We start from the raw sequence: 14,136 nt of genomic DNA, 5'->3' as shown, positions 1-14,136 counted from the left end.
AAACCAGGCAGCACCAGATATAAAAAGAAAACTCCAGAAATTAGAAGATTTTGAAGGAAAGCAGATACAGGACCTCCTTCAGATGGCTCAGCGAGTTTATAATAATAGGGATACTCCAGAAGAAAAACAGTTCAAGGCAAACAAAGAAATGACCAAAGTCTTAGTAGCAGCTTTCCCCCAGGCAGGAAATGGCCAAAACAGAAAGCAGACAAAGCAAGGCTCTAGGCAAGGATTAGAAAAAGATCAGTGTGCTTATTGCAAGGACCGTGGCCACTGGATTAAAGACTGCCCAAAGAAACGGAACCAGCTAACCCTACCTCTGTACTAGTTACCCAGGACTCTGACTAGGGAGGACGGGGTTCGGACCCCCTCCCCGAACCCAGGGTAACTTTGCAAGTGGAGGGGTCCCCAGTTCGTTTCTTGGTCGATACTGGGGTGGAACACTCGGTCCTAACCAAACCAATTGGAAAAATGTCTAAGAAAACATCCTGGGTGCACGGGGCAACAGGCATCAAAAATACCCCTGGACAACCCAGAGGACTGTGGACTTAGGAACGGGAAAAGTCTCCCATTCTTTCCTAGTCATCCCAGAGAGCCCCTACCCTCTACTAGGGAGGGACTTGCTGACAAAAATGGGGGCCCAAATCCACTTTGAGCCAGAAGGGCCCAAGATAACTGATTCCCAGAACAGGCCAATATCTATCCTGACTGTCACCTTAGAAGATGAGTACAGACTCCATCAAGAGCAAAAGCCCCCCGATCAGGAAATTGATGCTTGGCTCCAGCGTTTCCCTGAAGCATGGGCAGAAACTGGGGGCTTAGGGCTAGCTAAACATCGACCAGCCATATTTGTGGAAGTTAAGCCAGGGACGGACCCGGTTCGGGTTTGACAATATCCTATGCCCCTGGAAGCAAGAGAAGGAATTACACCCCATATCCGCCGACTCCTAGACCAAGGAGTCCTACGGGCTTGCCACTCACCCTGGAATACTCCACTGTTACCTGTACGTAAACCCAACAGTACAGACTACAGGCCAGTACAGGATTTAAGAGAAGTTAATAAAAGGGTCATGGACATACATCCCACCGTGCCCAATCTATACACCCTTCTGAGTGCCTTACATCCCGAAAAACAGTGGTATAGCATTCTTGATCTAAAAGATGCTTTCTTCAGCCTTCCTCTGGCCCCTAAAAGCCAAGAACTCTTTGCATTTCAATGGACGGATCCTGAGAGGGGCATCAATGGTCAGCTAACATGGACTAGGTTGCCACAAGGGTTCAAGAACTCGCCAACCCTGTTCGATGAAGCCCTTCATGAAGATCTGGGTGAGTACCGGCGGCAACACCCTGAAATAACTCTTTTGCAGTATGTTGATGATCTCTTAATAGCGGCTAGGTCCCTGGAAACTTGTGTTCAAGGGACTGAGGACCTCTTGAAGACCCTGGGAGAGCTAGGCTACCGAGCCTCAGCGACAAAGGCTCAGATCTGCAAGTTGGAGGTAACTTATCTAGGGTACCTGTTAAAAGGGGGGCAACGCTGGCTAACTAAAGCCCAAAAGGAAACAGTCTTACGCATCCCTAGACCCCAGTTGACACGGCAGGTGAGAGAATTCCTGGGGTCGGCAGGGTTCTGTAGGTTATGGATACCCGGATTCGCTGAGTTAGCCAAGCCCCTATACCAGGCAACAAAGGAACGGCAACCCTTCAATTGGACGGAAGAGGCTGAGCTGGCCTTTCAACAAATCAAAACTACCCTGTTATCAGCCCCCACGCTGGGGCTCCCTGATGTCTCCAAGCCCTTCCACTTATATGTGGATGAAAGTAAGGGTGTTGCAAAAGCCGTGTTAACACAGTACCTAGGCCCCTGGCAGAGGCCAGTTGCCTATTTGTCAAAAAAATTAGATTCAGTGGCTGCTGGCTGGCCACCCTGCCTCCGGATCATTGCGGCGACCGCCCTAATGGTCCGAGACACTGATAAACTTATCATGGGGCAAGAGTTGCGCGTTATAACCCCACATGCCATTGAAGGCATCCTCCGGCAGCCGCCAGACCAATGGATGAGTAACACCCGCCTCACCCACTATCAAGGACTGCTGTTAAACCCCCTCAGAATAACTTTTCTGTCCCCAACCTCTTTAAACCCTGCTTCACTGCTGCCAAATCCAGACTAGGACGCCCCATCCCATGAGTGCACTGAGATACTGGCTCAGGTGCATGGGGTGCGGGAGGACCTGCAAGATCGTCCGCTCCCCAGCACAGAACTCATCTGGTTCACTGATGGCAGCAGCTACATCCCACCAAGGCCAGCGGTATGCAGGAGCGGCTGTAACATCAGAGACTGAGGTAATCTGGGCGGAACCCTTGCCTCCAGGGACATCGGCCCAAAGAGCCGAACTAATAGCACTCACACAGGCCCTCACCCTAGGGACAAAGAAAAAACTGACAGTATACACGGATAGCCGCAATGCTTTCGCTACTGCGCACATACATGGGGCCATCTACAGAGAGAGGGGACTATTAACAGCTGAAGGCAAAGAAATAAAAAACAAGCAAGAGATCCTAGCTCTATTAACTGCTTTGTGGAAACCAAAGAAATTGGCTATCGTACATTGCCCTGGGCATCAGAAACCAACTACGCCAATTGCTCGAGGCAACTTCTTAGCCAACCAAACCACAAGGAGCATAGCAAAAGCTCCCAGTCAGCTCCTCGCGCTCCAGCTCCCTGATCCTGGCCCGTGAAATTTGCCATGTTTTCCCGACTATACCAAACAGGATCGCGAATGGATGGACACGCTTCCCCTAAAACAGGTTCAAAATGGGTGGTGGACTGATATAAATGACCAAACCATCCTACCAGAAAAATCAGGACGGCAGGTGTTGGAACATATCCACCGGACAACCCACCTAGGTGCCCGGCGAATGATAGACTTAATCAGGCACGCCAAGTTCAGAATCAGGCATATTACTGAATTGGCCAGCGATGTCACAACAAATTGCAAAGCCTGCCAACTGAACAACGCTTGCCCCCAAACCCAGACCGCCACAGGAAATAGGTGTAAAGGAACTAGGCCTGGCGTCTATTGGGAAGTAGACTTTACTGAGATAAAGCCTGGAAAATATGGGTATCAGTACTTACTTGTCTTTGTAGATACTTTTTCAGGATGGACAGAAGCGTTCCCAACTAAGAGAGAAACTGCTCAGGTTGTAGCAAAGAAAATTTTGGAAGAAATCCTCCCCAGGTATGGCTTTCCCGTCCAGATAGGGTCAGACAATGGACCAGCCTTCGTTGCTAAGGTAAGTCGGGATTTGGCTTCCATTCTTGGGGCAAGTTGGAAATTACATTGTGCTTATAGGCCCCAAAGCTCAGGACAGGTAGAAAGGATGAATCGGACTCTAAAAGAGACCTTAACTAAATTGACCATGGAGACTGGTGCTAATTGGGTAGTACTTCTCCCCTACACTCTGTTCCGGGCCCGAAATACCCCTTACAGACTGGGCCTCACACCATATGAAATCATGTATGGCAGACCCCCACCCCTGGTCCCCAGTCTAAAAGATGACTTACTCAAACCTGAAACTGAAAATGTCTCTGAGCTCTTGTTCTCCTTACAAGCCTTACAGAAAATTCACCAGGAAATTTGGCCCAGACTACGAGAATTGTACGAAGCAAGACCTCCGCCGACGCCCCATCCGTTCCAGCCGGGAGACTGGGTCCTAGTCAAGCGCCACCGGCAAGAAACTCTTCAACCCAGGTGGAAAGGACCACTGCAAGTACTCCTGACTACTCCCACCGCTCTCAAGGTAGAAGGCATTGCTTCGTGGATCCACTACACACACGTCAAACCAGTGGACCCAACATCCGACCTTCTCGGGCCGTCTGGAGCACCGGTTACATGGACTGTAGACAAAGCTAAGAACAATCCCTTAAAGTTAACCCTGCGCCGCCATCCCCATGGCCGTAACCATGTTTAGCTCACTTATGCTTTTATGCCTTATGCATCTGACTCTCCTCACTGCTGCGCCGTCTAATCCCTATGTTTGGAGGTTCTGGCTCTATGAAAACAAAACTCATCCTGGGGAAACCCCCCAGGCGGGTAAACTGCTGGCTAGTGTAGACTGCCCCCCCTCAGGGTGTAATACTATAGTTTACCTCAATTTCACTAAGTTCCAGATTGCCCAACCAGCAATACCCATGATCTGTTTTGAATATGATCAGACTGAATATAATTGTAAAAATTATTGGTGGCACCAGAGTGCAGGTTGCCCATATAGCTACTGTAAGACGCACTCTGTCCGATACTGGAGAGAACAACAAGGGTGGTATTTTTACCAAACTGAGTCTCCCGTTACTTACACTGGGATAATTAGAGACCCATGGGACTCTCGGTGGACAACCCCACAACATGGAGGAGTATATTACTCATCAACTAGTACCTGGCCCAGTAGCCACTTATATCTGTGGAGAAGTCTAGTCCAGATTCAACCCTTAATCCATACACAAATCCACAGGCAAGAAACCAAGCTATCACAAGACTTGCAACCCTTCTCCTGGCTAACCCTACTACAGGAAGGGCTAGCATTCGCCAACCTCACCGGTTTAGGCGACCTGTCCTCTTGCTTTATGTGTGCAACCCTAGGAAGACCACCATTAACCGCTGTTCCCCTGTCCTCCCCTCCCACAAACTATACGGGTTTTAATTCATCAACAGTCACAATACCAGATGTGGCCCTGTACCGTTACCCATACCAAGAGAAATACCCCTACTGTTATTCGGCATTTAGCAACAGCCTCTGTAACCAATCGGTTACATACCCTGATAGCCCCATATACGCTCCCTCTGGTGTGTTCTTCTGGTGTAATATGACTCTGTTAAAAATTCTGTCCAGAAGCGTCTCTGACGGACAGTTGTGTATCCCTGTTACACTAGTTCCCCGACTGACCCTGCTAACCCCGGCGGAATTCATAGGCTGGGCAGGGACAACCCCAATCCCAACTGAAACTACGCGACATAGACGGGCAGTTTTTTTACCACTAATTGCCGGTATATCCTTAACCACCTCTGTTGTCGCAGCGGGGCTAGCAGGAGGGGCGCTACAACACTCCATGATAGAAAGCGATAAGTTACTTCAACAGTTTTCCATGGCAATGGAAGCATCAGCCGAGTCACTTGCATCTCTCCAGAGGCAGCTCACTTCCCTGGCCCAGGTAACTCTACAGAATAGAAGAGCCCTAGATCTGCTTACCGCAGAAAAAGGAGGGACCTGTATGTTCCTCAAAGAAGAATGCTGTTTCTATATAAATGAATCAGGGTTAGTTGAGGAAGGAGTCCAACGTCTGCATAAACTAAGCTTAGAAATGAAAAAGCAGCAATTTACTGCAGCTGCTAATAATTGGTGGAACTCATCAATGTTTTCCCTTTTGGCTCCTCTTTTAGGCCCCCTAATGTCTTTACTGCTTCTATTCACTATATGCCCCTGTGTGGTAAATAAGATTTTACAATTTGTCAGAGAAAGATTTGACACCATCCAACTGATGGTCCTCCGTAGCCATCACCAGCCTCTCTTGCACCCAGAGAGTGAGGCTACGTTATAAAACTCTAAAAATCCAAGATTGGATGTCCAGTTACTTATGTGAGGGGGAAATGAAAGGACACAAAAACACAAAGAGATACCCACCCCGCTTGCTCCCTATTGCTACACCCTTTGTTCTGCTTCTGCTTTCTTATCTCTGCACGTACCAGAGGTTTCGAAAGTTCTGTAAGTACCTGTTTTTCTTCCTAGGGGCTAGGTCACAAGACATGTTTAAGTAAGATAAACTCATGCTGCCATAGACCGGTTGTCCTGACGCAATATAATTAACTGCCTTTGTGCAGAAACTGCTCTTCCATCTCAAAGGTTGAACTGAGATACCAGAAATGGCGGGAACCAATCATAGTTAGCCAAATCGCCTTGTTCAAACACCAGCCAATCATACATCTGATCTGTATAATGATTCTATGACCACTCTTCTTAGACTATATAATACTGTTTAATGCTCTGTAGGGGGAACTCTCTCTCTTTACCCTCTCATTCCGAGAGCGAGTGAGGGTTCCGGGTTCGAACCTGTAATAAAGATCCTTGCTGCTTAGCTTTGACTCTGGACTCTGGTGGTCTTCTTCAGGGAAAAAACGGACGGGGCATAACAGAAAAAGGGGTTGAACTCCTTTGGTCAGGAACTGGGGTGGGGGTGAGTAAAAAGTGGGCTGCAGCCAAGAATGCAGAAGTCAGGCACCTGACTTTGTAGGCAGATGAGGTGGCGGGGGGCGGGGGGTGGGGAGGGATGGCCTAAAAGCCATGGTTGCTTTATCCACAGGGAAAGCTTATGAGCTTATGACCTGGGGCAGTTGTGAGTTCTGAATGCAGGCTGCCTGGAACTTAGCTCGCTGCTTCTAGTGGAACACTGTGGGAGTGGGGTTTGCCTCAGCAAGTTTGTGGGATCTGTGTGGGACTTACGGCTGCCTGGCCTTCCCCAATCCCTGCACAAAGTCTTTTGTGCAGCAGAGGCAGAAACATTCCTTTCTGGAACATTAGCTCAGTGGCCTGAGAGCTCTTACTGTGCCCTGACACCTATGGGGCTGCTTCTTGCCCTGGACATGTAGAGTCAAAGCACAAATCCTCCTGACCCAGCCCCTGCCTGGGTTTGCTCTGTTACCCACCCTGGTAGCTTAGAACAAAGGACAAAATATTCAGGAGCTATGTGTCCCTGACCATTGCCTGAGAAACCAGAGTGACTCCACAAGAAACATAAGGCAAGCAAAAGTCTCACTGCTACTACCATAACTGTCGCTCTATTGGAAGCACAACCTTCTGGCTGGAGGCCGACCAACACAGTCCATTGCAGCATCTCCTGGTAGAATAACACTACCCAGAAAGAAGAAAATGGCTGTGTGACCTCAGCTATCACCACTAGTTGTACCACTATGGATAACCAGAGGTTCTGGAGTCTATTAATGTGACCAGTTTATTACTATTGTAACTTGTGCTCAAGAAAGCCAACACACCATGGCTATCTGTAACCAAGGAATCTCACAGAGTCTACATTACTCCTCTGACACCGCAATTAAAGCTGATGCTGCCATCCACTGCTGGGAGACTTGAGGACAGGTCACAAAATCAGATATCTTGCAGACACTCCCCAGCACTATCCTGGAGTGAGGCAACTTAACTGGGTGGCTAGACCAGAGGAGCAACAGCACTCACAGTATTCTGGCTCCTAACCACTCCCACTTCTAGGGGATGGGGAGTACACCAAATAAAGGGAATACTTCATGGGAAAAAGGAATCCTGATGGCAGGCCTTGTGCACCAGATCTTTCCACTGGTGGGAAGTTTCTTTCAGCAGAGACACAGTTGCAGTGCTAGGCTCAGCAGGAAAAGTCTTCAGCTCTAACCCAACAGTCAGACAGCCCTTGTGCATGTGAAGATTCTTGGATAAGGGAATGTCTATTGTTATTTATCTACCAACAAAGGCACATTTTTGGCTTCTCTTACAGGAGGTTGGCATGGGTGCAACTATAGAAAGATTTTCTGGAACACAACAGGGTGACTGCATTGCCATAGGAGGAGCACCCCCCAGGTTCAGGCTCGCATGAGAGACAGAGTCACAATTCCTCCCCACTTGAAATATCAACATTTCTACAGATGAAAATAGGTACCTGTTTGATATGAATAGCCAGAGCACTGGGACAGAAGTGTGTCTGAGAGGCAGATAGCTTTCCTGTTTACCAGGCAGAGGAGCTAAGGTGACTTCAATTCATCCTTTTGATAAGACCTTAACGTGACTCAATTAAAGCTCCTCCAGCCACCTCTGTCAAGGCTGGGACCTCTGCCCACCATCAAGTATTGTATTCACCCATTTTCTTTAGCCACAACTGGTCCCGACCTAGGGACACCTCCCTACTGGCCTGAAGGCTGAACCATCAAACCAGTAAATAATATACTGGGCTAAATAAATAAATAAATGCACAGCATGAGGAAATGAGGTAAACTTCAAGAGACCTCTACCATTCCAACCCCATAGGAGACAATGAACTTGCTCACACATCAAACATATTGCTACTACAACCAGCATATGAGAAATTCAACATACAAAGATTCTCTGCAACCAAGGAAATCTTATAGAGTCTTTATCCCTGAAAGCACCAAGAATTGAATTAGGCTATACATAACCATAAGCATTAAAGCTATATCTTTAAAGGGAAAAAAAAAAAGCAGTAAAAGAAAACATATATTCAATAATAATTTTAAAAAATTCTACCCAAATTAGAAGGAACCAAAAAAGTAACTCTGGTAATATAATAAAGCAGGATTCTATAACACCCGCAAAAGATTGCACTACCTTTCCAGCAATGGAACAAAATCAAGATGAAATATTTGAAATACCAAGGAAGGAATTCAGAAGATCTATTATTAAGATACCCAAGAAGATCTGAGAGAAGGTGAAAATCATCATAAAGCAATTTAAAAAGCAGTTCAGAATTTAAATAAAAACATTTCTAGAGAGTTAGATATCATAAAATAAAATCATTCAGAACTTCTGGAAATGGATGGCACAGTTAGGAAACTACAAAGTGCAGTGAAAAGTTTTAACAATATACTAGAACAAGTAGAAAAAGCTTTTCAGAGATCGAAGACAAGGCTTCTGAATTTGCCAATCAGGCAAAAATAAAGAAAGGACAATCAAAAGAAATGAAGCCTTCAAGAAATATTGGATTATGTAAAATGTCCAAACCTAAGAATAATTGATGTTCTTGAGGGAGAAGAGAAAACAAAAAAGGCTGGAAAACTTATTTGAGAAAAACTTTCCTGGCCTGCCTAGAGATTTAGATATCTAAATGCAATAAACTCAAAAAACTCCTGGGAAATTCGTTGCATAAAGATCTTCACCAAGGCATGTAGTCATCAAGCTATCTAAAGTCACCATGAAGGAAATAATTCTTAGAGCAAAATGACAAAAGCATCAGATAATCTATAAATGAAAAACTATCAGACTAATAGCATACTTCTCAGCAGAACCCTACATGCCAGAAGGGTTTGGAGTCTTATCCTCAGCCTCCTTAAGCATAACTGTCAGCCAAAAATTTTGTAGCCAGTGAGACTAAGTTGCATAAATGAAGTAGAAATAAGGCCATTTTATTATAAGGAAATGCTGAGAAAATTTGTCATTACAAAACCAGCACTACAAAAGAAAGCTAAAAGAAATTCTAAACTTTGAAATAAAAGTTTAATATGCACCAAATTAGAACTTCTTAAAAACTTAAAACTCACGGGGCCTATAAAACAATAATGCAATGAAAAAGTGAACTAGGTAGATAATAATTAGAATGATGAACAGAATATTACCTCACATCTCAATATGCTCATTGAATGTAAATGACCTAAATGCTCCACTTAAAATATACAGGAGGTAAAATGGATTTAAAAAATCACAAACCAAATATCTTCTGTCTTCAATAGACTCACTTAATATGGAAGGATTCATACAAACTCAAGGTAAAGGTGTTAAAAAATATTTCACATGAATGGAAACCACAAGCAAGCAGAAGTAGCTATTATTATATCACACAAAACAGACTTTGAAGAAACAACAGTTAAAAAAAGATGAAGGTCATTATATAATAATAAAATAATAAATCTACAAAAATATATTAAAATATTAAATTTATATGCACCTAAAACTGCAGCTACTAGATTCATAAAATAATTACTGCTAAGCCTAAGAAATGAGATAGACAGTAACACAATAATTGTGGGAGAATTCTAAACACCACTGACAACACTAGACAGTTCATCAAGGCAAAACGTTAACAAAGGAACAATGGACTTAAATGATATGCTGAAACAAATGGACTTAACAGATATTTACATAACATTCTAACCAACAAGTTTAGAATATACATTCTTCTCATCAGCATATAGAACATTCTCCAAGATAGACCATATGAAAGAACCACAAAACAAGTCTCAGTAAACTTTAAAACCACATACACAGTGTTCTTACTCATAAGTGGAAGTTGAACAATGAGAACACATGGACACAGGGAGGGGAAAAACACACACTTGTCAGGGGGTGAGGGACAAGGAGAAGGAGAGCATTAGGACAAATACCTAATGCATGCAGAGCTTAAAACCTACCTGATGAGTTGATAGGTGTAGCAAACCACCGTGACACATGTATACCTATGTAACAAACCTGCATATTCTGCACACATATCCTGGAACTTTAAAAATATTGAAATCGTGGCAAATATCCTCTCACACCCTAATGAAATCAAAATAGAAATCAACTCTAGAAGGAACCTTCAAAATTATACAAATACATCAGAATTAAATAATCTCCCAAATGATTTCTGAGTTAAAAATGAAATCATTATAAATTTAAAAATTCCTTAAATTGAATGGTAATAATAGCTCAAGTTTTCAATAACTCTGGGATACAGAAAAAACAGTGTTTAATAGGAAAGTCTATAGCACTAAATGCCTACATCAAAAAGCCTCAAAGAACACAAAGGGACAACCTAACGTCACACCTCAGGAAACTAGAGAAACAAAAACAAACTAAACCCAAAGCAAGCAGAAGAAAAGAAATAACAAAAGTCAGAGAAGAACTAGATGAAATTAAAACAAAAGAATTAATTAAAAATCTGGTTACTTGAAAAAATAAACAAAATTGATAGACCTTTAGCTAGATGAGCCAAGAAAAAAGAGAGGATCCAAATAAGCACAATTAGAAATGAGACTGGAGACATTACAACTGACACTACAGAAATACAAAAGATTACCTGAGACTACTATGAACACTTTTACATGCACAAACTAGAAAACTTAGAGAAACTAGATAAATTCCTGAAAAAGTTCAACCCTCCTAGATTAAATCAGGAAGAAATAGAAACCTGGAAAAAATAACAAGCAGCAAGACTGCATTCATAATTTACAAATGACCAACATAATAAAAGCTCAGGACCCGAATTATACCAGACATTCAGAGAAATATTGTTATCAAGCCTAGTGAAACCATTTCAAAAGACTGAGAAAAAGGGACTTGATATCATTTGGCTGTGTCCCCACCCACATCTTACATTGAATTTCCACCTGTTGTGGGAAGGAACCAGTGGGAGGTGATTGAATAATGGGGGCAAGTCTTTTCCATGCTGTTCTTATGATAATGAGCCTCATGAGATCTGATATTTTTAAAAAGAAAAGTTACCCTGCACAAGTTCTCTCTCTTTGTGCCCTGCCATTTATGTAAAATGTGACTTGCTCCTCCTTGCCTTCCACTATGATTGTGAGGCTTCCCCAGCCATGTGTAATTGTAAGTCCATTAAACCTCTTTCTTTTGTAAATTGCCCAGTCTCTGGTATGTCTCTATCAGCAGCATGAAAATGCATTAATACAGTAAATTGGCACCAGTAGAGTGGGGTATTGCTGAGAATATACCCCAAAATGTGGAAATCACTTTGGAACTGTGTAACAGGCAGAAATTGGAACAGATTAGAGGGCTCAGAAAGAGACAGGAAAATGTGAGAAAGTTTGGAACTTCTCACATGTCAAAATGACTTTGACAAAAAAATGCTGATAGTGATATGAACAATAAGGTCCAGGCCGAGTGGGTTTCAGAAGGAGATAAGGAACTTGTTGGGAACTGGAGCAAAGGTGACTCTTGTTACGTTTTAGCAGCGAGACTGGTGGCATTTTGCCCCTGCTCTAGAGATTTATGGAACTTTGAACATGAGAGAGATGATTTAGGGTATCTGGCAGAAGAAATTTCTAAGCAGCAAAGCATTCAAGAGGTGACTTGGGTGCTGTTAAAGGCATTCAGTTTTATGAGGAAAGCAGAGCATAAAAATTCAGAAAATTTGCAGCCTGACAATGCAATAGAAAAGAAAATCCCATTTTCTGAGGAGAAATTCAATCCTGCTGCATTAATTTTCATATGTAATGAGAAACCATATGTTAATCTCCAAGACAATGAGGAAAATGTCTCCAGAGCATGTCAGAGGTCTCCACAGCTACACCTCCCATTATGAGCCCTAAGGTCTCGGAGGAAAATGTGGTTCCATGGGCCAGGCCCAGGGTCCCCTTGCTGTATAAGCCTAGGGAATGGTGCCCTGTGTCCCAGCCACTCCAGCTGTGGCTGAAAGGGGCCAATGTAGAAATGGAGTGTGACTTCAGAGGGTGGAAGCTTCAAGCTTTGGCAGCTTCCATGTGATGTCAAACCTGCAGGTGCACAGAAGTCAAGAATTGAGGTTTGGGAACCTCCACTTAGAAAATCCTGGGTGTCCCAACAGAATTTTGCTGCAGGAGTGAGGCTGTCATACAGAACCTCTGTTAGGGCAGTGTGGAAGGGAGATGAGGAGTTGGAGCTCCCACACAGAGTCCCTGCTGAGGTACTACCAAGTGGAGCTGTGAGAAGAAGACTGCTGACCTCCATACCCCAGAATGGTAGATTCACTGACAGCTTAGTCTGTGTGCCTGGAAAAGCCACAGACACTCAACACGAACCCATGAAATCAGCTGGGAGGAAGGTTGTACCCTGCTAAGCCACAAGGACAGAGTTGCCCAAGACCATGGGAACCCACCTCTGGCATCAGCATGAGCCAGGTGTGAGACATGGAGTCAAAGGAGATCATTTTGAAGCTTTTAAGATTTGACTGCCCTGCTGGATTTTGGACTTGCATGGGCCCTGTAGCCCCTTTGTGTATTTACCAAATGCCTGTATCCCCACTATATCTAGGAAGTAACTAACCTGCTGTTGATTTTACAGGCTCATAGGTAGAAGGTAGTCACCTTGTCTCAGATGAGACTTTGGATTGTGGACTTTTGAGTTAATGATGAAATGAGTTAAGACTTTGGGGAAATGTTGGGAAGGCAAGATTGGTTTTGAAACATGAGGATGTGAGATTTTGGAGGGGCCAGGGGCAGAATGATATGATTTGGCTATGTCCCTACCCAAATCTCATCTTGAATTCCCACATGTTGTGAGAGGGACCCAGTGCAAGGTGATTGAATCATGGGAGTAAGTCTTTCCTGTGTTGTTCTTACGATAGTGAATAAGTATCATGAGATCTGATGATTTTAAAAAGAGGAGTTCCCCTGCACAAGCTCTCTCTCTTTGCCTGCTGCCATCCATGTAAGACGTGACTTGCTCCTCCTTCCCTTCCACCATGATTGTGAAGCCTCCCCAGCCATATGTAACTGTAAGTCCATTAAACCTCTTTTGTTTGTAAATTGCCCAGTATCAGTTATGTCTTTATCAGTAGTATGAAAATTGACTATTGCTGACCTCTTCCCTAAATCGTCCTATAAATCCAGTATCACCCTTATAGCAAAACCAGGTAATGACATTAAAAAAAAAAAAAAGAAAGAAAAGAAAAGAAAACTACAGACCAGTATTCCTGATGAACATAGATGCAAACATTCTCAACAAAATACCAGTTAACAAAATTCAACAGCATGTCAAAAATATAATACACCATGATTAAGTGGGTTTCATCCCAAGGATGCAGGGATAGTTTACATACATAAGTCAATAAATGAGACACATCACATACAAAGGATTAAAAGCAAAAACTATAGCATCACCTCAACAGATGCAGAAAAATCATTTGATTAGTTGCAGCATCTCTATATGATAAGAAGTCTTAAGAGACTCAGCATTGAAGGCACTTACCTCAAAATAGTAGAATGCCATACCTGACAAACCCACAGCCAGCATCATACTGAATGGGGAAAAAATTACATTCTTCCTGAGAACTGGAATCAGAAAAGGATGTCCACTTTCTCCATACCTTTTTAACATAGTTCTAGAAGTCCTAGCCAGAACAAAAACTCTTAGATTTGATAAACAAACTCAACAAAGTCTCAGGTTACACAATCAATGTACACAAGTCAGTGGCACTGTTGTACAACAACAATAACCATGCTGAGAATAAAATCAATAACTCAATCTTTTTGACAACAGCTACAAAGAAAAAATAAAATGTTTAGGAATATATTTAACCAGGGAGGTTAAAGGAGATCTACAAGCAGAACTACAACACACTGTTCAAATAAATCATAGATCACACACACACACACACACACACACACACACACACAC

This window comes from Macaca fascicularis, chromosome X (assembly GCF_037993035.2).
Source record: "Macaca fascicularis isolate 582-1 chromosome X, T2T-MFA8v1.1".
In the NCBI taxonomy this organism is placed as follows: domain Eukaryota; kingdom Metazoa; phylum Chordata; class Mammalia; order Primates; family Cercopithecidae; genus Macaca; species Macaca fascicularis.
This window is presented reverse-complemented; position numbering follows the sequence as displayed.